We start from the raw sequence: 27518 nt of genomic DNA, 5'->3' as shown, positions 1-27518 counted from the left end.
ACAGAGAACCTAAAGGGGAATGAAAACTTGGGCACAGGGGCATTGAGACAGACTTACTCCCTCCGGGTCCGGTTGATCCTTCAATGACTTTCCCACAGGTGTTATTCTGCTGCCACTGGAAGAATCACTTGGGAGACAGCCAGTAGTAATGTTCCTCTTTGTCTTTGCAAACCACACCCAAACCCACAGTGAGAGAACTCCCAGGCAGAGGTGCCAACCTCAGACACAAAGGATAATACAGCAGATGCAGAAACAAGACTCAGAAGAAAGAGGAAAAGGCTGGTCAGACAGACAGGGCCAAGACACGCTTTAACAGAGCTAGTAATCCTTAATCCTGAGCTTCATGGAGTGACTGTCATCAAAGATTAAACCATCCCCGAGTTGCCTTGAGAGCTTGGAGGAACACTTAAGCAACTGACTCTTTCACACGTTGAACCTCATGTAAACTAAAAACATATTTATATGGTTTTACAGTTTTCCAAAATCACCAGATCTTCCTAATACATATTTGGCCCTCAAATAGATTTGAAGCTCAGCCCAAAAGAAAGGCAGGGAGCTTCTTCAACTCTCCCATTGTCCCTCTTATCCCTCGCTGGATAGAACATAAGCTCTTACCTTAGCCAATGGACCTATAATTCTGCTTCAAACATCCATGGGGATTAAGCATTTGGTTCTTTCAATTCTTCAAGTTATTCCTTTTTATTTGGCACTGTTGCTTTTAAGGCTGGTGTTTTCGAGCCAGTGCTGTTGTTCATGATCAGTTCTGGTGCATGCTTGGCTGTCATGAAAGAAGGCACTCATATTCTCAAGAGCACCGCCACTCGGCCTCCCAGCTATTTCTCTCCTAAATGTCCTTGTAGGAAAAGACGGCAGTTGCCTTCCTAAACCTCTAACATCACTTTCCTCTCTATCATGTATCTATCTATCTATCTATCTATCTATCTATCTATCTATCCATCTACCTTATTTCCTCTATATTACTCTCTCCTCCACCTCTACATGTCCCCAACCTCCCCAATCTTTTAAGGGCCCCTCCTTATTGCCCTAAGTTTCTCAGAGCTGGCAAAGAGAGATTGCTTTCAGTTTAAGGCTGGTTCACTTGTTAACTCTATCAAGATACTGATTCAATACTTCAATTACTTTATGTAAGTGGCCCTGTTAAGTACTGTGACATAAAAAGAAAAATTGATCATCTAGAGCCTCCTGCTTTTATTTATTTTTTTATTTATTTTTTAAAGATCCTATTTATTTATTCATGAAAGACAGAGAGAGAGAGAGGCAGAGGGAAAAGCAGGCTCCATGCAGGGAGCCTGACGTGGGACTCAATCCTGGGTCTCCAGGATCTCGCCCTGAGCCAAAGGCAGCCCTAAACCGCTGAGCCACCCGGACTGCCCCCTCCTACTTTTAAACAGTGAGCTATCTAGCAGGAATATCTAAAAGTAAGTAAAAAGTGAGTTGCTACTATAATTGGCAAGTTGCTATGTGATTTGACAAGTATTTCCTCATTTATTATTTTGTTTAATCTTTAGGCAAATGTTATAAGATAAGAAGGTTATCATCCTCTCCATTTTATCATAATATAACCCTGAAGTTCAGTGCAGTCCAGTGACTTTTCCTGAGGACAGTCATCAGTACAGGAGCAAAAATCCAACTTGAATCCAGGAATTCCAACCCCAAACCCCTTTGCTCTTCTTTCCCAAGTGAGGTGATGTAAAAAAAAAAAAAAAAAAAAAAAAGTACAAAGAAGGTGCTATTGGAATTCAGAGGAGGAAACACCATGAAAAATCAGGATGTTCTCAAAACCACATCACAGATGAGTTTCTCCCCCAGGCATCTGGCTGCAGTGTCTCCAGTAACTAGTTTATCAAACAGTTGCTACAAGTTCAGCCAACAGGGTCCTTCCCTGGAGCTGCTTCTCTGCCACACAGAAGAGGCCTTTGTGGTCTCCCCATTGTTCTCAACTGCTCTGGAACATCAAGTTTATCTTTATAATTGCAAAGATGTTAAGGTTGCCAGATCCCTGTATTGAACAACAAGAGGACGGTGAATTATCAGATTTTTAGTAGGAGACTTGAGACAAAGAAGAGACCCAAAGTCCTTAGGCTGATTTCGCCTTCTCTAAACCAGGACATTGCAACATCAGAACTTTAGTAACTTTAGTAATTTTTTACATTCAACAAATATCATTAAGTTTCTACTTCGTGCAAGCCACTGTGTAAAGTGCTGGGGTTATAAAATTGAAGTAACCAATGGTGTAAGGCACGTGCATCAAGTATATGTGCCTACTTCTGAATTATACGTTACACATCTGAGACATTTTGCTTTTTTGGACAGTGGGAAAAGCCATTGATAAGCCATTTCAATTTAATATAACCCTGTCTATAAGAGACTGCTGCCAGACTGAGTCCTGTTGTCCAGTCAATAGTCTTTTATAACCAAATTCCCCAAATAAAATTTTATCTTCCAATATTTCCTGATGAGGTACTTTGGGAACTCCTGTGTAGATAGACGTCAAACCCTTTAGGTCTTCCTTGGGAAGTAGCGACAGCTATGTCCGGTCTGTCCCTATCCCTGCCCCCAAGCAGGTTTCTCTCTGACCTTCTTAGAGGTATGGCAACCACTCACTTAAAACTAAACCCAGGGATGCCTGAGTGGCTCAGTGGTTGAGCATATATATGCCTTTGTCTCGGGTCATGGTCCCAGGATCCTGGGATCAAGGGCTGCATTGGGCTCCCGGCAGGGACCTCGCTTCTCCCTCTGCCTGTGTCTCTGCCTCTCTCTGTGTGTCTCTTATAAATGAATGAAGAAAATCTTTAAAAATATTTTAAATAAATAAATAAATAAATAAATAAATAAACCCAAACTCACCATAATTGCTGATAGTAAAGTTGAAAAGCCAGTATTTCTGGCTCTTCCTCCCTCTGCGAGGAAAGTAGTGGGCACTGGGAGGGCCTCCCAGTGGAGGAGGAGTGGAACAGCGAACTCCTCTTTCAGCCTAGCATTTTCCATCACGCAGGTGAAAATTTTCCTGGTCTTCAAGTCACGGCAATTGGGCTATGAAGAAAGTGGATTCATTATTCAGAGGAGCCCAACTTTTCTGGGATCTTCTTCTTCTTTTCTTCATCTTCTGCATCGTCTCCCTCCCCCATCCCTCCTCCTCCTCTTGCTCCTTCTCTTCCTCCTTCTCTTCTCTTTCTCCTCCTCTTTGGCATTTCAGTTTCTGCATTGCTCAAGATGCAAAAGGAATTAAAGCTAAACAAACAAACAAAGATATATTCTCAGAGTTCCTCTGTAAGATCAAACATTTCTCAGGAATGTGCATCACTTTCCCTGAGTTTACACAAAGGCACTCAGGTCTCTGAGTCAGACCTGCTCTGTTCTAAAATGGGAAGAGGCATTTTCAAACCAAGATCATCTGAATGGCCTAAGAAAGGAAATTGGGGAGATCTTCCCTGAAGCAGCTCTTGAATTCAGAGAGGAAAAAATAAATAAAATAACAATGTGATTTTGGATAAATCATTTGACCTATATGCGTATTCATTTCTTTCAAGTTCCAAATAATATTTAGATATATCTAAAACTATCATGATGATAACTATTATGGAAACTACTCATTCTGATAAATGCCAAGAAGGCAAACATGGTAGAAACATTTTCATGAAAATTCAATTCTCAAGGCAGGAAAAAAAAAAATTTTTAAGGCAGTAAAACTTTACCCAAGAAAGCCAAGGAGACATTCAAATCACAAATAATTGAACCCTGGGAGAACACCAAAAGATTGTTTCCAAAGGTGTGTCTCTCAGAATTAGAATCTTCTGACATACTCTTCCAAAAAGTGCTCCGTGGTTTCTTAAGATTGAGATACTCAACAAACAATAACTGCTCTTGGAAATTCCAAAAGAACACTCCCATAACAAAGATTAGGAAAGGTCCCATCTTAACCTTCATAGGTGCACTAAACTCTCCCTTCTAAAAATGTATTTGAGGGGTGTCTGGATGGCTCAGTCCAGTTCAGATCATGATGCCAGGGCCCTAGGATCAGGCCCCAAGTCGGGCTCCCTGCTCAGTGGGGAGTCTGCTTCTCCCTCACCCTTCCCCTGCTCCTAGATTCTCACGCTGGCATGTGCACTCTCTCACATGAATAAATAAAATCTTTGGAAAAAATAAAAATAAATTAAAAAAAATAAAATGTATTTGACACAGGTACTGGGCTTTTAAAAGGCATCTTTAACATGTATACATTTATTTATTAACATTTCACTAGTGGGTAATATCAATGAAAGGAGTGGGGCGGAATCCACTTTGAAATAAGAATGGCTTCCCTAAACTGAACTGAACCCCTCAGCATGTACCTGGCTTACGGGGACAGCAGTGTCATTATTATGTGTCTGTCTAGAGTCTACCAGACTGAAGTAATGGCTAATGCATTTTTCCTTCCATAATTGGCATTCTAAGCCTTGGCACCTGGTCCTTAATCTGAATCACAAGACCGCACCTTGCTCTAATAAAGTAGTCTTACTGAAGCCACTTCTCTCTTTCACGCATATTCAGCCCCCAGTTTTTTTTAATATCCTTCCAGGCCTTTAGCTCCGCCCCAGAGACTGGTTGACCACTTCTTCAATCATATTTTATAGAAATCAGTTTTTGTCTAGAACACCTTAGCCCCATTTCAGGTAGGGAGGCAGTCAATAAAAATATAACTCCCTGGAAAGTGAGCAGCCATTTGAAGGTGCTGAGGTTTGAAAGACAGCTAATAGTACCTGCAGCTGGCTGGAAAGGAATTAGAATGGGAAATCGGACTGAAAAACAAACTGGAGGTGCCTCCCTCCTGCCCTGGAAAGGAGCGGATAAAATCCCAGGAAGGGGGCCAATGCAGTCTGATAGGCTTGGTGAAAACTGCTATGGGCCTGAGGTGAGCATTAGACACCCCTCTGGGTGGGTAACCTGTCTAGGCTCCGGTCTGTTCCCACAACCGCACACTGCCACCTTGCCCAGTTTACCACCAGGAGAGAAACAATGCGCTTTGTATTTCCATGGCACGTTATAGTTTTAAAGCACTTCCTTCCCTTGTGGTTTCTCATTGTATCTTAGCCCTGCAACTTTTAAGAAGTCATTTTCCTCACCGAGCATTAGTTTTTCTCATCTACAGGGTGAGAACGGTGGGGCAGGTGATCACTAGCATTTCTTCTAGCTTTGTATTCCTTTGCTCATTCCATGCAAGGATTTGCTGAGCATTCGGTAAAGTGCCAGGCAGGGTGCTGGGCCTCGACTGGTGGCCCTGAGCGTCAATAAGGGAGACAGTTGATGGAGAAGGTGAATTAACCAACAAACACCATAGCACCAGATCCAAATAGCACCAGATCCAAATCACTTTAAACAAGACAAAGAGGAAATAAGAAAGATAACTGCAGCTGCACAGCACTTCCAATACTCACAGGTAGTAAACAGATTGGGAATGTAAAACTTGCCGAGATATGAAGTGAGGGGTCTTCAGCCCCGCAGCTAGCTCAGGCTCCAGGATCCCAAGCTGTCACTTCCCCTTCGATGCAGGGAGACAAGCCACTGCTTGTAGCCCAGCAAAGAGCATGTATAGTTTCAAAAACTGTGCAGCTGCAAGCACTGTGATTTGGAGGGGAGAAAAAAGAGCAGAGGGAAAGGAAAGGAAAAAAAAAATGAGAAAAAGTAAGGAAAGAAAATTGCCAAACCTCCCATTCCCTAAAAGAAAAGAAAAAGAAACACCAAAAAAAAAACAAAAAAAAAACAAAACAAAAAAACCCTCCTCCATCTACAATTCAGTTTGGCCTGACAGCCAGATTGAAAATCTAGGGCAGAACACAGGGGACCTCCTACCAAGAACTATAGCTGATTATTCCATTCTACATTTTAAAAAAGAAAGGGGGGTGGTACTTCTCGGAAGTGCAAATGAGGATTGAGTTGCGGTAGAGCACAACAGGCCACCATCTCTGAGCACCGGGGATTTTGTTCTCTGTGTGGAGATGCAGTCTGACAAGACAAGTTCACTGCAGTTCACATCGCCGTGGAACACGCGGGCCCAGGAGGCTCACATCTGGGACTCCCTGCACACAAGCTTTATCACCGTTACAGCTGCGGGTAATTATTAGTAATAATAATAGATAATATTTACATAGTCTGTTTCAACTAAAGATCCCAAGGCAGATGACAATACCTACACATTTAGGTATGCACAGCCACCCCCAACAACCTGCTGAGGGATGGCTTTGCCACCGCTGCACCGCAGATGAAATGCAGCAAATTATCACCAGGCGCTCCCACTCAGCAGCCGCTCAGGACTGAAAGCTACAGGCGTGAAATTTAAATATTAATTTTAAAGTTTGGTTTTTTTTTTAAAGCATGCATTCAGTCCTTAAGGGAAAGCACAGAGGATGGTGGATGCATGTCATTATACATACCACAGAATGAATGAGCAGCACCAAGAGTGAGCTCTCAGATAAACTATGGACTTTGGGACATGAGGATACCTCAATGTAGCTTCGTCCGTCGTAACAAACGTACCACTCTGATGTGATCTACTGATAGTGGGGGAGACTGCATGTGGGACATGGGTGCACAAGAACTCTCTATGTTCAGCGCGAGTTTGCTGTGAACCTAAAAATGCTCTAACAAAGTCTATTGAAGAAAGAAAGAAAGGAAGGAAAGAAGAAAGAAAGAAAAAGAAAGAAGAAAGAAAGAAAGAAAGAAAGAAAGAAAGAAGAAAGAAAGAAAGAAAGAAAGAAAAAAAGAAAGAAAGAAAGAAAGAAAAAAGCAAAGAGGTATAGAACTTCTTCATATACAGATGCAGTGAAACGCCGGGACACCTGCACCCCGATGTTTCTAGCAACAATGTCCACAATAGCCAAACCGTGGAAGGAGCCTCGGTGTCCATCGAAAGATGAATGGATAAAGAAGCTGTGGTCTATGTATACAATGGAATATTCCTCAGCCATTAGAAATGACAAATACCCACCATTTGCTTCAACGTGGGTGGAACTGGAGGGTATTATGCTGAGTGAAATAAGTCAATCGGAGAAGGACAAACATTATATGGTCTCAATCATTTGGAGAATATAAAAATTAGTGAAAGGGAATAAAGGGAAAGGAGTGAAAATATCAGTGAGGGTGACAAAACATGAGAGACACCTAACTCTGGGAAACGAACAAGAGGTAGTGGAAGGGGAGGTGGGCAGGAGGTTGGGGTGACTGGGTGATGGGCACTGAGAGGGGCATTTGGCGGGATGAGCACTGGGTGTTATGCTATATGTTGAATAATTGAACTCCAATAAAAAAAATTTTTTTAATATTCTAAAATGTATTGTGTTAATGGTTGCACAACTCCAAGAGCTGTTAAATTATACACTTTAAATGAGAGAAGAAAAAAAAACAAACTTCTTCATGACAAGCTGGAGCTGGTTCGATATAAATCAGATGCATTCTGCTTGAGTCCCAAAATCAGTTCAGACGTTTTTTCCTGAGAATTTCTGGATTCCTTCAGAGGCAGATTCTGAGATTCAAGTGTGGGTAGCGTGCTTGGGAAGTAAGCCTTGGAATCACCAGTCTGGAGCTGGAAACTGTTGCAGGGAGGGAAGAAGCATAAAGACTGCTTTGTATGGCCAGTTTGCACCTGGAGCTAAATCCCTCCAGGGACACTGGGAGACAGTAGGAATTCCCCACACTGACTTATCCTGAGGAGCAAGGAAGCTGTAGCTTTTATCCACCTAATCTTCATCCTTCATTGGTTGAGGCTGCTTGGGGAAATTAACTCCATAGAACTTCCAGTTTGCCCCACAGACCCTACAAGCACTTCACAGCCAGTAAGAGTCCTCGAGCAGAGAGCCGTGGGTGGCCCCGTGAGCAGCGTCTCTGTGCACAGGTGAATGCCAAGGGGGTGTGGGCAGGACATCCTCTACTTTTCCAGCCCCAATATAGAATTATCTACTCCCCAACTCCAGCAAATGAATTGGACAGAGGGATTAAATGTCTTTACCAGACCAGAATATTCAGGCTCCTTCTGACTTTTAGAGAAGGAAAAAGAAACATTTAAAATCCTAGATGACAAAATGTGGTTTCTAATACCCATAATTACATACTGCCATGCCTATCCAAAAGAGGTGGTAAATCATTTGTTTTAGTAATTAACAGAGACCTCTGGTAAATAATGAATCTCATTCTGTGACTAGAGAAGGGCTTTGGCAGCGCTGCACATGGAAATTCTCGCCATGGAAATATTTGGATGTGTTTAAAGCATTTCAGATTTCTAGAAGATATGTGAGCCGCCATGGTGGCACATAATGAGATTGGTCTCACGATGTCCCCTTAAAACAACCGTTTCCTTCAAGGGGGTAAGCAGTAATGTAAAACATGTTGTTTTGTGCTGTGAAGTTTTAAAGAACTGCGTTAACCACAATAATACTAAGGCTTTTCCCTTCATTAATATTCTAGTTAAATATATGCCAGTGACAGGCTGCCCCACCTTATGATGTCTTGGGACAACTTTTTAAAACATTTTTACATTGTCTGCTCCATTGATTGTGTGTTGGGCACGAAAAAATAAAGGTTTTTGTTACTTAGAAACACAATATAAAAAAAAAAAAAGAAACACAATAAATGAGATTTTTAAAGATTCTTCTATTTATAATATATATTTGAAGTATCAACATCCTACTCATGAACAAGCGATTTGTTGCTAAAGATAAGGCCCCAAGTTGAAAGAGAGAGAGTAAAAGGTGATATAAACTGGACAATAAGCTCTTCCATTCAAAAACAACCTTTTCCATCTCTTCATCTCCCACTTCCCCAACCACCTGACTCCAAACCCACCAAATTGATACATGCATAAGAAATAGTGACAGACCAAGGAGACATGAAATATAAATACAGTTTAAGAAATGGTGGCCAATGTTAAATAGCCTAGAGCAAAAGAAACTCTTGGGTATTAACATGGAATTTGACTCTTCTTAATGCAATTAGACATATCTGGATTGGCTAAACTACAGTTTGTACAAATGCAGAAGAAACCCCCAGTAAAGATACGCATTTCAATAGGTTTAGCTATTTTGTGTCCTCTTTTCACCATTCCGAAGGAATCATTTCCAGCCTTGGAAAACTGCTCCCACTTAAAGATTTAAATTTACATTAAGGGGTTGCTTTTTGGTTTTGGTTTTCCTACTGTGGAGGCCAAGGATCCAAAAGAAAATAAACAACCTCATCAGAGCCTGTCTTACAAATTGAAGCTTAAAATGATACAATAAACATCATACCTACATTATGTTTCTGTTTGAAGCCATAGGAGACATCACTCCTTGCTTTTTTACCTTCCTCAACAGTGTTAAGCAGGGTGCCCACCACGGTGGGGAAGCAGTATGTATAGTCCTTTTGTCCTGAGCTGTGAATTCCTCCATTTTAGAATTGTGGTCTTAGAGCAAATATTTTAGTTGTTCATTTATTTATACATGCAATGATTGCTTAGTGGGCACTCATTATAGACCAAGCATGGCTCATAGCACGAAGAAGACGAAGTCTCTGCCTTAATGGAGTTCACACACTGGTGGCTCAGGTCTTACAGGAACACCTCCTCTAGACACCTGGGTAACTTTGGTTCTCCTTTCATACTGAAGAAAAGAGGTATCTTGGACACTCACAAACTCCTTGCCACCTGCCTCCAGGCCATTCTTTCCTGACTCTGCTATTTCTGCTCCTTCCAATCATACCCATTTCCTCCTGAATTTTGCCACTTGCTTACTTTGGATCCCAACATTGACTATCACAGACCAGGGGAATCTCTGCTCTTGGGGAAACCCTCTTGGGAATGGGCAGTCTGCACAGAAGCCTCAAATCTTCCCCACAGCCTCTCTTCATTGGATTTAAAGGAGATTTTGAAGTTATACCTGGGTTCAAATGCAAGCTCAGCTGCTTTTCTAGCTGGATATGCTTTGGGGAAAGTCATTGAACTTCATTATGCTTACTTTCTTCTTCTTCAAAAAGACTAATAATACCGGGCACCTGGGTGGCTCAGTCGGTTGAGCATCTGACTCTTGATTTTGGCTCAGGTCATGATCTCAGGGTCATGGGATCTAGCCCCATGTCAGGTTCCATGCTCAGCATGGAGTTTGCTTCTCTCTCTCTGTCCCTCCTCACCCCCCACTCCAAAACCCCTTCATGCTCTCTCTCTATAATAAATACATAAATCTTTTTTAAAAAATAATAATAATATCAGCCTCATAGGTATGTTTTGAAAATTAAAGAAGGTAACATTTAACACAGTTCTAGTCCCTCAGAATTCCCTCTTAGTAGTGCTATTATTAACATGTAAAGTATAGAAAGAGATAAATTCACGTGTATTGACTGGTCCCTCAACCTGGATAAGTAATTTTCATAATACTATAGAAGACATTTTTGGTCAATAGATATGTAGCTTTCACCATGGCTACTGGCCATGGAGGTACTCACTCACTTATTATTTGACAAATATTCACTGTTAAGTTTAAGTTTCTGTGACTGAGCTAGACTTTAAAATTTACATGTATAAAGCATGTGTTCTGTACTAGGCATCGTGTAAATACATTACATCCATCATGTCACTTAAATCACATAAATCATGATTATGCTTGTTTTACAGTGGAGCATGCTGAGACTCAGATGAGGAAATTCACCCAAAGCCAGTTCTATGGCTAGAAATGGCACAACCAGAATTTTAGCCCAGAGCTGCTTGACTTCCTAGCAAAAAGGTCAAGCTAACCACAGTGAAATTGCAAATTCACATTCCTTAGCTCATGATCTGAGCAAGCTCAACCCAAAAGAATGGATATGAAGAGAAGTTTCAATAGTAGCCTAAATCCATAGGCCTCAGTTTGAAGGAAATTGAGCTGAATTGGAAGAAATGAGGCTCTAACCAGGAGAAAGTTTTACTTAAAATTGAAAGGCAATAGTTTTAGATTTTTTTTCAGACCACATTTCTTTAGGATTTTTATTTATGATACAGGTAAGGGTGGAAGGAGCTGGTAGATAAGAGCTGCCATTAACAATGAGGCCTAGTTGTTCTTCTATAAACTCCAAGCATATATGACAGGATTTTGCAGTAGTTGCTGAAGGCAACTTTTGTCTTCTCTGCAGGCTAGCTACTAGATGTGAATCAAGTGACTTACACTCAAGTACTTTGGGAAGAGAATAGAATCATGAAGAACCACAAAGCCATTTCATATTATCAAAGGTCACATCTGTTTCCCACTAAGAAGCAAGCCAGACAAGTAACAAAAGGTAGAGTTGTTCTCTTCGATGATGATATCTTGTCTAGCCTCCAGAAAGTTCCCCTCTACCCTGATTCTATGGAGTCTCTTAGACTTGGACTCTTACCTTTGTCCTATCCAGTCCCTTTTTTCTGGATTCACCCCCACTATTTGCCATTGCCCTAAGTATTATACTCTAATCTTCCGCTAAAGTCTTTCTCAGATTTCACCCTTCCTCTACAGCAACTTCCTGGCACCAACTCCCTCCTAACGATCTCTATTTTTGAACTTTATTTTGTTACTGGCCCTTGCATGACTTTGACATGGCTGGCTTCCCGTTGTGTGTGTGTGTGTGTGCGCGCGCGTGTGTTTTAAATTTTTATTTATTTGTTAGAGAGAGAGAGAGAGAGCCTGCATGGGAGAGCGGTGGGCAGAGGAAGAGGGAGGGGCAGAGGGAGAGAAAGAGGTGGACTCCCCACTGAGCCGGGAGCTCAGTGCAGGGCTCCATCCCAGGATCCTGAGATCACAACCTGAGCTGAAGGCAGATGCTTAACCAACTGAGCACCCAGGCAACCCCACATTGTGTTTTAAGACACCATCTGTGACCTCGGTTCCAGGCTCAAGCTGGGTCATCTCTTTAGCTGAAGTTAAAAAAATATGAGATGTGTTTGAAATAACTGAGACGTACTAATTAAAGAAAAGAAGATCCAAGGAGCCCATACCAAATGTCTTTAGATACTCAAAAGGTTGCTAAATGGAAGAAATTCTAAATTTATTCTGTGTAAAAAAAAAAAAAATGTATTCTGTGTTCTGTGGCTCCAGACAGGAAATTAGAACAACCAGGAAGACTGCTTTTTGCTCAGTACTAAGAATTTTCTAACAATTATTGTGTCTAACAATGGAATAAGCTGCTCTTATAAGTAATGTTTCCCTATAACTGGAGATACTCAAGCAAAGTTTAATAACCACTTCCTGGGAATGTTGTAGAAGATTCACAAATCAAGTAAGAGCTAGCCTAAGTATAGCTAAGGCCTTATCAACCTTTGCAATATCATAATTTGAGATAGTGAAAGTATTTTTCTCAACAAATGTATAAAAAGTATAACTCAATAAAACCCCATAGTGGTGCAACATTTCTTGAGTTACCTCTTCATTCTTTTTCTTTCTATGAAATGGGTTCAGAATGTTGTTAGCCCCACACGTTTCTAAGACAGATACTATTGTGAAATAGGTAGAAATTCACACTGCTCCCCCAAACACAATGCTTGCAGTGTCACATTCAAGAAAGAAAGGAAGCAAGGGAGTCCTATGGGGTCCCTGTTAGAATCTCAGGAGAAAGCTCTGAATGTCAAAAACTGAATTCTAGCTATTGTGGAAGAACATAGTTTGTTTGTTGCCTGTTTCTCATCTCCAATGGAAAATGTTTTGGATTTCAAGTTACAATCGTTTAAAATGTCAAAGCTTCCTTCACAGCACATAACCTGAGGCTATATTCAGAAACCAAATGAAATTCCATGGAAACCACTTACACCGTTCAGTGGATTGTGAAGCGTCTCTTAACTGCTCCTTGCTCAGGAAATTAGAACATGAGTAGAGACACTTCTCTTAGATCAGTCACTGAACTTTACTGCCTCCACTCCAACTGAAACATAAAAAGGGGGCCCCACAGCACTCCAACACCTCTGCCTTAAGATGCTTTAAATGATTCTTCAAGCTGTAAATTGGGATATTTCATGGCAAAGGTTTTTGTGACTATAAAGTGTCTCCTTAAAGAATGACCCCACTTACATTCGATGGAATATTACACAGCCATTAGACATCCTGTTCATAAAGAGTTTATAATAGCACGGAACAATATTGATGTTACTTTTGTCAAGTAGAAAGAAAGCAACTACATACAGTTTACTAATGAACAAAAGCCACTTATTAGAGACTGTAGTCTTCTGGTCAGGACGCCATAGAAAGTCCCATCCTGCACTCCCTGTGCTCTGAATTTACAAAATCATTGATAAATTAAAAGAAAGGAAAACCAAAAGACAGCTGGTTCAACTCAATAAGATGACAAGTACATTGATAGACTACTGATGGGACAGAATAATGAAATTCTAGATAGGCCTGAAATCTCAGGACTAGTAGGCTCTGGGTTCAATCATGACTACAACAGGTAGGTGTTTGTCTCATTCAAGGTACAGGGAGATGGGACATAAGCCAGGCTCATAGCTTGAAGTCAGGGGCTAGAGCATCTTTCTCAGCCTCTTCACTCCAAAGGAAGCACAAAAACAAAAAGAGCTCAGCCCAACCTTGGCAGCAAGTGCCTCTCGATAGATGTGAATCCAAAAAGGCAAGTGGAACCAGCCACCAACTCAAGCTACCCTCTGTCTCTATAATGGATCCACAATATCCCAATACCACCCTGTATAGGTTTCTAGAGCTGTCATAAAAAGGTATCACAAACTGCAAATAAACAAGCAAACAAAAATAGAAACAGATTCATAAATACAAAGAACAAGTTGGTGGTTGCCAGAGGGAAAGGGGATGGGAGGAATGGGCAAATAAGTGTACAGGATTAAGAAGTACAGACTTCTAGTTATAAAATAAATAGGGGCACCTGGGTGGCTCAGTTGGTTAAGCATTTGCTTTCAGCTCAGGTCATGATTCCAGAGTTCTGGGACTGAGCCCCTTGTGGGGTTCTCTGCTCAGTGGGGAGCCTGCTTCTCCCTCTCCCTCCACCATTCCCCCTGTTTGTGCTCTCTGGCTCTCTCTATCTCTCTGTCAAATAAATAAATGAAATCTTTTTTTAAAATAATAATTAAATTAAATGAAAAAGTTACCAGGATGTAAAGTATAGCACAAGGAACACAGTAATGTTGTAATAACTTAATATAGTGACTATACTTATGATGAGCATTGCAAAACATGTAGATTTGTGGAATCACTATGCTGTACACCTGCAACTAATGTAAATTTGGATGCCAACTACAATAATAATTTTTTTTTCAGACTCACAAACCTGTTGGCTTAAAACAACAGAAATCTATTCTCTTGCAGTTCTGGAGGCTAGATATCCCAACTCAAGATGTCAACAGGATCATGCTCCCTCTGAAATCTCTAGGGAAGAGTATTTCTTTGCCTTGTCCAGCTTATAGTGTCTGCAGGTGTTCCTTGGCTTCTGCCAGCATAACTCCAATTTCTATCTCCTTCTTCATATAATTGTCTTCTCTTGTGAGTGTGTCTCTCTGCCCAAATTGCCCTCTCCTTTCTCAAAATAAAGATATTAGCCACTAGAATAAGGCTCACTCTAACCCAAGATGACTTCATATCCCCTTGATTACATCTGTAAAAACCGTATTTCCAAACAAGGTCACATTCATAGGTATGAGGTTAGGATTTCAACATATCTTCTTGGGGGACACAGTTCTACCCACAATACACCCTGAGGCAGGCATCCCTACAATTGCCTTTACCAGACTTTGCTTTGACTTGGGGACCCAGAGAGCTGGATAAAGGAAACTGCAAAATCACTAGAGAAAAAACAAACAAAATGAAAGCCCCCTCTACTCAAAATGAGTATAGAAATAAAAATTGCAAATGCATGGGGAAACAAGCCAAAAAAGACAGCCAAAAAAAAAATAAATAAATAAACAACTTGAACACAACTTTACCATATACGAAATTTATTTTATAAAAATATCAGATGAAGGCTTTTAAATTAACTACATTAAAGACAATAAATGAAACTGCCACATCCATTAAAAAGTACAAGGAATTAACAAGCAAGCAGAAATCAAACAAGAACAAGAGGCTATGAAAAATGATCAATTAAGCCTGAAAAATACATTATGGTCATTGAAATAAAAATGCCATGACAGGATAAATTCTAGACTGTTCCCAGCTGAGGATAGAATCCATTATTTCTAAAATAATCCTGAGGAAATCACCCTAAATATGACATAGAAAGATAAAATCACTTTAAAAATGACAGCTAAGAAATATGGAAAAGAGAATGATAGTGTCTGATATTTAACAAGTAAGAATCTACGAAGTACAGAATGAAGGAACTGACATAGAAGCAATATTCAAAATGATATTTGCTGGGCATTTCAAAGTGAAAGATGTGAGTTCTCAGAGCCATAATGCCTTCCAATCAATAAAAATAAGCCCATGTTAGCAGGACATGGAAGATAAGGAAATAATCTCAAAAAGGGCCTGAGAGAAGACACAGATTACACACCAATTACCAAGAAGTAGCCTCCAAGTCATGGCCACAGATATCAAAAGACAATGTAATGGTGCTGCAAAGTGCCAAGGGAAAATAAGTATCAATCCAGAATTTTATACCCAGTTAATCCCTCATTCTAATGTGAGGGCAAAATAAATATTTTTCTAACCATAAAGGAACAAGAATTTATACCCCCCCACACACAGACACTCTCTAAAACAATCACTAAAGAATTTACTTTAAGAAAGAGAAAGATGATCCCACAGGAAGAACATGAAATGAAAATTTAAAAAGAAAAAAAAAGAAGACCAAAAAAAAAAAGAAGACCAACAGTGAATATACACAAAGATGTGTTAATATCTACAAATGAAATTAACTATTGCCTGTAACAATGATTATTACTGACTATAAACAATAACAATCATTGGTTTAAATTATAAAGGAGTGAAACTACAACTCCTAGCAACTATAGCAGAAAGGTGGGATTTTTGTGAGTAGTTACACTTTGCTAGGATGCTGAGAAGACAGCAGAAATACCAAAGAAACTTAGAATCATTAAGTATACATGGAAAAAAGACATAAAATAAAATGTTAGCAATGGCTATCTCTGAAAATAATAAAGTCTTTTTTCTTTTCTTCTCGTGTACTTCTGTATTAAATTTTATAAAACAAATATATTGTCCTTTTATGAAGAGAAATTTTAGCCCCCTCTATAAAATCACTTCACATCACCTCTCTTGTCCTCCCTTTGTTCTAAATGGAAGCCCATTTCTTAAAGGTAGAAAATGACAGTGTTGGCAATACTAGCTTTGGATAGTCAAATGGTATCCAGAACTTTCTCAAGATAATCTGACCATTTTGCATTGTTGTGGTGGACTCATGTCTTGGTTAGCTCAGGCTGCCAAAGCAAAATACCATAGATAGGTGGCTTAAACAAGAGAAATTTATTTTTCACAGTCTGGAGCCTGGGCAGTCCAAAATCAAGGAGCCAGATTATCTGGTTTCTAGAAAGACCTATCTTTCTAGTTTGCAGATTGCCTCTTTTTCCTTATATCCTCACATAGCCTTTCCTTGGTGCATGTGTATGGGCAGAGAGAGAACTCTTTCTTCTTTAAGGATACCAATCCTATCAGACTTAAACCCCATCCTTATGACCTCCTAAAAACTCTAATCTCCAAATACAGTCCCTTTGGGGATAAGGGACTCAATAAATGAATTATAAAGGGACACAATTCCAATCCATAACAACTGATATCCTAGATATTTGCCAAACCCCAATCATCTAATACCTCCCTAAGAACTTGTACAGAAAGTTCTCACTTATTCAAAATAACTGTCCCCAAATCTATCCTGGAATGAAGGAGTGCCTCAGTATTCTTTTAAAAAAAAATAAAGTGCAGTTTATGACCTTCAAGTACATTTCTAACCTAAACTAGCAAATAGCAAACTTGTCAGGAGGTAGTACTGCCAGTCTTGTTAGGAATGAATGCAACAAGAGTTTCCCTAGTAAGTGACACTTACTTATATATATAAACACAAAAATAAATACCTATGTATGCCAAGTAGTGATAGTTCTTTAATGAACAATAAACCAGAGTATTTCAATGTTGTACCTGAAGATATGGTCAGCAGAGGCCCAAAGAGGGTGAAGGACACAGAGCAACTTATACGGATATGCCATGGAAAAAGATTCCATTTATTCTTTAAGAGTAAAGTCTCTGCTTGGCATGTTTGAGACAGAGCCAGGAGCTCTGTGTGGCTCGAATGATGTGCTCAAGGGAGATGGGATGAGAAAGAGGATGGGGCCAGATCCTGTAGGGTTCTCAAGACCTTTAAAGGATTTTGGCTTTTACTCTGAGTGAAGGGGGAGCCATGATCTGACCTAGAGTATCACTCTCTGTGTCTAAAATAGGCTCTACCAGACACAGTAGAAGCAGAGAGACCAGCTGAGGGACTTTTCAATAATCCAGGGGCAAGTGACCGTGGCTTAGATGTGAGCATAATAAAAAATGGTTGAAAAGTGGCTGGATTTTGGACACATTCTGAAGTTGAGGTGAGGGATTTGTTGATGATTTCCTGTGGGCTCTGAAAGAAAGAGACCTACTTCTACATTTGATTTTTCCAGCAACCACCTCAGCCTTCCAGGACATAACTAGTGTTCAAAGACACCTTCCTCATCCACAGACCACACTCTAGGCAAGGGCAGTTCTGTCTGTGTACCTCTGGGATTCAGAGTCTGGCTTCCCCTCTTCTAGTCCTGACTGAGGAGAGAGCCAAAGACAGATGTGGGGGGGAAAGCCCCTTGAAGAGGTCCAAATTTTGATTTGAGGAACACTATCTGCTGAATGTAAGGACAAGCATTACAGGTCTTCCCTGTCTCTTCGATTGCTTTATTGAAACCCACAGAAGTTCTGAAAGGGAACTGCTATCTGAAGTGCCCTGCAAAATCCGTTTCTCTCCCTGCCTCCTCTCCCTGCATGATAATCAAATATTTGCCAAGAGGAAGGAGAGAATTATGCAACAAAATACAATATACTCTTTGAAAACTTTATCCCTCCCTGTTTGCCTCTGAAGGATGCCATTGCATACATCTGCCTTACCGAGTCTATTCACAGGCAGTAATTACTTTGGCATTATAAATCAAATTAAAAAAAAAAAAAGAAAAAAAAACCTGGCTCCATTCCTATCTGGTTTGTGCCTCATAGTTTCTTTGTCAGTAGTAAACACCCTGCTTAGCTGAGGAAGGTTTTCTCCAAACCCTAACCAGATTTCAGTAGTTTAAACCAAATTTAGATCCTGAGGAAGAGGGAAAAAAATCATACCATCTCGTTGTATCTTTTTCATATGAAAGTGTCTTCTAAAATGGATCAACCAGTTTAATATTTTGGGGGGAATGGGGGGACACAAAGAGCCATTCTAGATAAGGGGGGGAGGGGACAGTACTGACTATAGGTTATTGGCAGGCTGCCATTCTGTACACATTTTTACATTTTTAAACAGTACTTACCCAATGTTCTCCTAAATCCCATTAAATGAAAACTTTCTCTAATTTTAAAATTAAATTTCCTGTATTTCCTGATGGGCTTCCAAGTTCTTCTTTTTCCCTCCTCCCCTCTGAGTCCCATGGTATTTCTACAAGAAGAGAGGTATTAGCCTTCTGGACAGACTCCAGTTGGCATAATTGCCCTCAGCCTCACTTTACCCCCTTGGGATTTTCCATTGGGCATAGATTGTTTCCTTACTTCCTGTCCTGAAGTAGTGGAAGTACTGCCCTAAAGCTTGTGGCTTACAGCTCTGACCAGTCCCCTCACCACATGGGGGCATGCTTCATTTACTCTTTAAGAATCCAAGCATTATACTCCAAACTTCTTTAATTACTTACCCCAAACATAAGTAGATTTTGAGCACTCAACTTCAACATGTACACATTTATTTATAAACAAGGACATATCCTTGTACTACTATACAAATAAACTGCATAATTTTTAAAAATATAACAAAGAATATCAGGAAGGGAGACAGAACATAAAGACTCCTAACTCTGGGAAATGAACTAGGGGTGGTGGAAGGGGAGGAGGGCCGGGCGTGGGGGTGAATGGGTGACGGGCACTGAGGGGGACACTTGACAGGATGAGCACTGGGTGTTATTCTGTATGTTGGTAAATTGAACACCAATAAAAAATTAATTTATTAAAATATATATATATATAACAAAGAATTAAGTAAATATCTTGATAGTGTATAATTTAATAATGAAATAAAATAATTGAATTATCATTCATAATATTTTACTACAAGCAGAAAGACTGAGTGTCTGGCATTACTTTTGGAGATCTTGGGGATACAAGGATGAATTCAAGGATGTGTTTTTCAGATCTTTGTATTTGAGTATTTAATTTTATAGGCATTCAGAGCTGAAATGGATGCCTACCACAGATAGATATATCCCAGTGGGAAAAAAAATCACTAACTGAACTTATATAGCCATGCTTATTTGTTAAATGTTAATTATGCAAAAATTTGGTTGAAATTCAACTAGTGTGTTTCTGTCTTTATTTATGCCACTTATTTTTGTTTGTAAACTAATTGGAAGATGCTATATTTTTATGTTTCACTAATGGGTTAAAAGCCCACTGGAATTCTCAACATTCAAACAGGTTAGAAATTTCTGCTTCTGTGTCTTTTAATAGACAGATATAAAAGTTTCTGTAGACAAAACATGTAATTATTTTGGGAGACAAAAGCACACAAAGTACAATCTAGTTTCAAAACTGCATCTTTAAAATTCTTTCTCCAGAGCAAGATTTTATTTGAAAAAAAAAAAAGAACTATTTTCAAGACGTCACGTTTATGTGAAAGGATAGATTAAATATGTTTTCAAAAATATCTTTAGGCAGCATTCTAAGGAACACTATTTGGTATCAATTTGAAATATTTGTGATTTTTTAGAAAAAAATTAAAATTAGCAACTTATCTTTAAGTTTGTTAACTCAAAAAACTTGTAACAAGATCATTGTTGAAACTCTGTGCAAAACAGGGCCACTCACCACCTCAATACAAAATGATAAATTTCTAGTGTGTGGTATTTGTCAAGGGTTTCCAGAGAAACTGAACCAATAAAGTATATTTAAAGAGAGATTTATTTTAAGGAATTGGCTCACCCCATTGTGGGGGCTGGCAAGTTCGAAATTCATAGAACAGGCCAGAAGTCTGGAAATTCAGATAAGGGTTCATGTTTCAGTGTTGAGTCTGAATTCTACAGGCCATCAGGTTGGAAACTCATGTGGGTTTCTATGTTGCAGTCTTGAGGAAAATTGCTTCTTTGGAAAACCTCAGTCTTTGTTCTAACTTAAGGCCTTCTACTGATCAGATAAGGCCCACCCATATTATAGAGGGTAATCCACTTCATTCAAAGTCTACTGATTTAAATTTGAATCACATCTACAAAATTACCCACACAGCAACATCTAGATTGGTGTTTGACCAAACAACTGGGCGCCAGAGCCTAGCCAAGTTGACACATAAAACTAATCATCACGTGTGTGAAGATTTTTTTTTAAATAAATGCACGTGTGTGTACATAGAGTGTTATAAAATGGAACACTTTGATGCAACCTTTAGCATTAAAGTACATTCTGTGGCAATACACTGGAAGAAAATAAAGCCAGCATTACCAACTGCCTGCATTGAGGAATTCTCAGTCTCACTCGGGGCACCATGACTGCAGTGGTAACTCATGAACCAAATGTAAGTAGTGTTTACTTTCCTTCTTAATTTTTTAGATGAAAAAATGTAAACAAAAATTGAAATATTTTCTGACCACATGTCCATCTGGAATCCATCGGGCTAAAGCATTAGGAACCTATGAGGAAGGAGGTCTCTGAGCAATGATTTCAAACATTAAAACACTACAACTTCACCTAAGAAGGTGTTAATAATGTATATTTCCAGGTAAAAGCCACTGAAACCATGACTCCGTGGCATTGGGTACAATCCAGGGATCGGTAGTTTTAGCCATCACCCCAGGGATTCTGATAGAAGTGTTTGTTGCAGACATCACCACCAGTCTCCACTGTCATTGGGCAAGCACTGGGTAAGCACTGGTTGAGCGTCCACTACGGACTGGGCACGATGCCCAAATAAATAAATAAATAATGCATTCCTTCCCCTCCAAAGGCACAGATTGGAACTAGTCTCAAAGAATTAAGTTTTCTAGATCCTTGTCTTTTTAAAAGTACGAGCCATTATGAAAACCAGTAAATCATCTTTTGTAAGTAAGTCTGTAAGGAGGCCATTGTTCAGTAAAACTATTTTTCACTTCCTTGCCCTTAGATGACAGGTCAGAGAAAGTGCCCTGATGGAGGGCAGAAAACCGGACTTCCAGTTGCAGCTCTGCCACTAGCTAACAATATGACCCTAAGCACGTTATTAAATCTTTTTATATCTCGGCTTCTCTAAATATAAAGTGAGGAGGTTGGACTAGATGATTTGTATAGTCTCTTCCAGATCAAACATTGTATGATTCTGTCTACACCTGGGAAATCAGCATAGGGCTTTCTTTTTAACAAAAGCAGGATGCATTTTCAAATAATTAAAAAAAAAACAGGTATCTTCAGTTGAAATCTGTAGTCTTCCTTCATTCACTCAATTACATTTCATCTGGTTGATATAAAATAAACCAGACAAGTGATGCAGGTCTGGCCTATTGTAATAGAGCCCCTGTTCTCCAGAGATCAAGCCATGTCTCAAACAAGTAGAAGAAGAACAAAGTGGAAAAGTAAAACAACCCAAGATCAATCTAATTCACAAGCCTAAGGTATATGCAGTTTGTTCTCAGTCTGCCCCAAGCCAAAACAAAGGAATAATAATCGCCCAAACCGTCAACACCCTAGAAATAAAGCAAGCCATTTCATACGTTACATTTATTTTTAATAAACAAAAAAAATTTTCACTAATGGATTCATTTCTACCATTATGCACATGCATTTGAACACTTCTGCTATTGTTTGCATGATAATATAAAACTCCCCATATAACGCAAGGGTGGCTCAGCGGTTGAGCGTCTCCCTTTGACTCAAGGCATGATCCCAGAGTCCAGGATCGAGTCCTACATTGGGTTCAGGCAGAGAGCCTGCTTCTCCTTCTGCCTATGTCTCTGCCTCTCTCTTTCTCTCTCTCTCTCTCTCTCATGAATAAATAAAATCTTAAAAAAAAAAAACTCCCCATATGGATAAGGGAGCACACCTGTCTTTGCATTCACAAGCCACAGCCCAGAGTAAAATGATAAAGTAAGCAATTTGTTTCCAATTTCTATTTTTTACCACATGCCAACAGTAATTATTATCATTATTATTAAATAAATATAAGATGTGTGATTCATCCTTTAGTTTATACAAGGCACTTTCATATACATCATTTTATTTGGTCCCACACTACCACCCTGTGAGTTAAGCAGAGGAGATATTATCTCCATGTTACAGAAAAGAAAGCTAAGTTGCAGAGAAGTGAAGTAGGGTATCCAAAGTCGTAGAGCGAAAAACAGCAACCTGTAACTTGCAGGCAGGTTTCCTGACTCCAACAATGAATTAACAAGGTCTCATGATTATGGTGTCCCTGGCTGACTAGTGCAGGCATCTATCTCCCCCAGCATTTCTCCTGGGTGTGAAACCCTGCCTCCACATCCAGACTCACCTCTTCTTTGTCGCATTCTTTAGAGGCCTTCTTTCTGAGGTCAAATAACTAATAAGTGAACCCTTACTAAAATGTGAATGGATGCCACTGAGTTTGTATTCTCCCTCTAGGTAGCATAGAAATAATCTAATAAGAGATGTCTAAGGCAGTGACTTAACTCAAAGACTATATTTTCTGGTGGTGGTGAACTATCAAGCCAGTTAGGAGCTAGAAATACTTTGCATATTTTAGATCAAGACAGTTCCGATGACTTGTTTGAATCCAAATGGCCTAAGTTTCTCTCAGGATGGCAGACCTACCAAGAAAACACCAGTATAGATAACATCCTACACCACTCAAATACCAGTTGAATGTAAGTCAACACTTATTGAGCAGCAACTACTTATAGGCAAAAGCCCCCATGATATTGAAAGTCAAGTAGCTAAAGAGTGAAATTCTTGACCAGCTACCAGGGAGCCCACAAAGAGGCATGATAAACTACATGCCTCAAGGGAGAGGCCATTGCTGGAAAAGAAATAAGTAGCAATAGCATTAAGCAGAGAATACCAGGGGAGAGAAGCCTCCTTTCAACAGAATTGACATGATAAAGCTCCTGTACTTAAAACATCAACTTTGAGCAATGGTAAAGCAATTAACTGATGGCTGTAATAAAGATCCCAATACAAAAAGTGAACCTGATCTAATATAATAATGTATGTAGGAGATGATCTATAGAATTTGGACACCAAAAAGAAAAGAGATCTAGACTTGGAACAGGAGAGACTCAACTTTTAAAAGAATTGTCTAAGGATTAAGGGCTTTTGCCAGAGTCATGAAAGAAAGGATTAGCAATTTCTATCTATTGTGTCTAATGATGTCTGAGTTAAAATACAGTGAACGGTTTATATTTTCTATTACATGGTAAGGTGATCTCAGTTTTCTCTTTAGATGCCTTTGTAAGGCCTTGTGTTAAAGAACCTTTCCAAGCAATGTTATTGGCACAACCCTGGATTGAGTGTATGTTACTTGGCTACCACAGTCCTGAGTCTAGGGCCTAAAAAAAAAAATAATAATAAATGGACACTTCACAAAAGCATATGTCAAGTAGCAAATATATATAAGAAAAGATGCTCAACTTTATCAGTCACCAGGGAAAAGAAGCTAATTAAGACCATAGCCAAAAAAAAAAAAAAAAAAAAAAAAAAACCACAGCCATCTACCACAGCATACTCTCCAAATGGCTAACCTATAATAGACTGATCATACCAAGGGTAAGCAAGAACACGGGGCAATAGAACTATTACATTGCTGATGGGAGTGGGAATTGGTACCTCTACTTGGGAACAAGGTGTGTAGAACCTACTAGAGCTAAATATACACAATGGCCCTTGACTTAGCAACTCTCTCCTGGATATAGTGCTCCTGACCACTAAAGTACATACACGTATAAGGATGTTCACAGCTGCTTTATTTCTAAGAACTAAAGCTTAGAAACAATCCAAATGTCCATGAAAAATAGAAAATGTAAATAAATTGTGGTATATTTATTCAGTGGAATACAGTTCAGGAATAAAAAGTAATGAACCCCACTGTTAAATGGAGCAACATAGATAAATCTCACAGATATAATGTTGAGTGAAAAATGTCAGACACAAATGAGCGTGTACCATATAATCCTATATATAGTTCAAAATCCTACATGAAGTTCAAATCGGCAAAACTAATATATATCGATAGAAGTCAGGATAGTGGATACCCGAGGTGAAGGGGCCCTAGGGACACTTTTTGGATTCTCATCATGTTCTTAATACCTTTGTTTGGATGGTGGGAGACAGTGATAGAGAAAGAGAGAGACATGCATTTATATGTAAAACTTAATCAAGCTATGTTTTTAAGATCTATGCACTTTTCAGTATGCAACATGGAAAAAACCAAAGAGCACCCTCAACAAAGTGCTTCCCTGGTCCAGGTGGACCTCACACCCCTGTCCTCAAAGAGCTAACAATCTAATAATGGTGGTGAGGGAATGAGTTAGTTCACACCATCGGACTACATATGAATGGTATGCAAAGGGCTACAGAAGAGAGTAATTAATCCTCACTGCAGACACAGGAAAGGTTTCAGAGGAGGTGACATTGCAGCTGGGTGCTGAATGATGTGAGCAGAGAAGGAGAGGATAGGTGAGGGACAAGTCTTGGAAAAGAGGTGTCTGGTTTAGCTCTAAGCCAGCTAGTTCAAACCAAAAAAAGTGTGCCATCTCTGAACTCATATAGGACCCAGAAGTCTGCCCTGAAGCAGACACAATCTTCCTACCCATCCCATCCTTCTATGGCAAATGCTAAGCCCATTATCCTTAAGCCAGGATTCTGGGAGCATTGAGTTTGGCTCTGAAAGTGATATCTTTTACCCCAATACATACCCAAGGCTCTGGACTGAAAGAAAGGACCCAACAAATACAAAATTAGCCTCATGGTGTTACCATCAGATCTGGTTGAAGCTCCAGTTCCTAGATTCTCTATGTCTCCATAGAGAAAAATGAACAAAGATGCTTTTAGTGATTCAGTCCAAACACTGGAGTTGTTTACATTGAGAAGAAAAGACTTTGCTACTATAGTGCATTTTGAGCAGTTTCTCTTATGCAAAGTACACTGTATCCAGAGCTTTGGCACATAGTAATTAGCATGCTCTTTAATACATGTTTTATTAAAAAAATTTCAGAGGTAGCAATTTTCTAACATTGGCCAATAAGTCGTTCTTCATAGGAAAACATATGGATTTCCAGCCTTAATAAAGCTCTGAAGATTATTTACTGATATTTTTGGTGACAAAGTTATAATAGTAATTTGTTATCACGCAGCCCCTTTCAGAGCGACATAGTTAAAATGCGCAATACTACTGCGGCATAAATTATGCTCATTTATGAAACATAAACACTTTTACGTGAAATATGTCATGGAAACCGTTCACTGAAAAAAATATATGACATGAAGCTAAGGCTCTGAGAGCTTAAGTCCTGACCCAATATCAGACAGCTATTTTAAAAAAGACCTTGGAGCAGCACCTCAGTGGCTCAGTTGGTTAAGCATCTAACTCTGGGTTTTGGCTCGGGTCATGATCTCAGGGTCATGAGATCGAGCCCCGTTGGACTCTGTGCTCAGCACCGAGTCTGCTTGAGATTCTCTCTTTCCTTCTCCCTCTGCTGCTCCCCCAATAAATTATTAATTAATTAAATCTTAAAAAAAAAAAAAAGACTTTGGATTTAGACCCCAGATTTTCCAGTGTTAGCCTGACTCTCATTCCTTCCTGGCCTCACTCCAAGGACAGCTCCCAGAGATTATCAGTGGCATGGCCAGTGAGCTTAGGACTAATATTAGTTAACAATGCCTGAGACAGAATTACAAGCCACAGAAGTCATCTTTTGTCTCCTTCCTCCTCTGGGCTCCCTCTCTCCATGGATCCAGGGACAAGAACAGGTTCTATCTGGTACCACTCAAAGTCATAGGGAGATCCTATGAAAGCCACATTCTCACTCAGCCCTCCAGGAAAGCGGGGGTGGAGGGGGCTCTTCTGGTATACAGAGAGTACAAGATAAAGCCAGGGACACACACGGGGCCACCACAGAGTAGAGATTCAATTGCCCTTCCTCCCACTTGTTGGAAGCCTGTACCTTCTTGTTCTCCGATATATATAATACTTTACTGGACTTTGACATCACCCCATCACTGTTTCCTTGACCATCTTCTCCAATAGACAATTCCCTTCCAAAAGACTTTAAAAGAAACAAAATAAAACTCTAACTTACTGCATTTCTCCTTTCCAGCCACTTCCTTCTTCTCAATTATCAACTTCCAGTTAAGAAATAACGATCGCAGGTGTCCACGACACACGGGTTTACATTCCATGGGATCCCACTTTCTAGTCTCTTTAGAAGACGTGTGGCACAAGGAACACACAGCTTCATGACCCAGCACCACTAAATCGGCAAAGAGAAATCAAGAGGGGGCAAGAGGTGGAGTTGAACAGGGAACGGAGGTGGCAGAGACGACCAGGGAACAGACAGCAGGTAGGAAGAAATCATTTTTGCTGATGCCGACTTGACTTCATCCTGATGCACAAATACACAGGACTTCATAGCCTTCCAAGTAAAGCACTCACACCAAGAGTATTAGTGAATAAGACAAATTATATTGTAGAATTCATGGCGGGGGCAGGGAGCGAGGTGGAGTGGAAGAGTTTGCAGCAGGCACCCCAAAGCCCACAGCCTCACACACTCCTCATGCTGCCTCTCCCAAGTCTCTCTGCTGTACCACACCACAGATGTCTTTCTTGAACCCACACCGCCACCCCATACCTAGACATCTTCCCTCCCTTCTAGAGCAGTATGGCTTTACCAATACGGTATACGCCATAGGACACAAACACTCAGCAAACAGCCCTCCAGCACCAAGATCTACTCTCCCTAGAAGGTCAGAGGAGATTATAAATAACATTCCCCCGCCCCATAACTAATAGACAATGGCTTAAGCAATTAGGGAAGGGAAGCAAAAACCAGCTTTTTTCAGCACTTCTTACACACCAGCAATGCGCTAGAGTTTTGACATATGTCTTGCCCAATAGCAACACTCTAGATTCTGACATTTGGTGAAATGGACACAAAAAAGAAAAAAGATTATTCACGTTCTCATTGCCCAAGAGGGATTTCCATCTCCACCCCTGTGTGAGATGTGGAACATGCCTAAAATGAGATAGTAAGTAACTCTAATTGAAAGGAGAATGTTGACATGACAGAGAGCTCAGGAACGCACCACGGGGCCCAGCCAACTCAGGCCATCTTTTGAGGCTTCAAGATAATTTGGGACAGGCTTCCAATTAGATGTGAAATGTTGAGT

This window comes from Vulpes vulpes, chromosome 13 (assembly GCF_048418805.1).
Source record: "Vulpes vulpes isolate BD-2025 chromosome 13, VulVul3, whole genome shotgun sequence".
NCBI lineage: Eukaryota > Metazoa > Chordata > Mammalia > Carnivora > Canidae > Vulpes > Vulpes vulpes.
Note: the sequence above shows the minus strand (reverse complement) of the source record.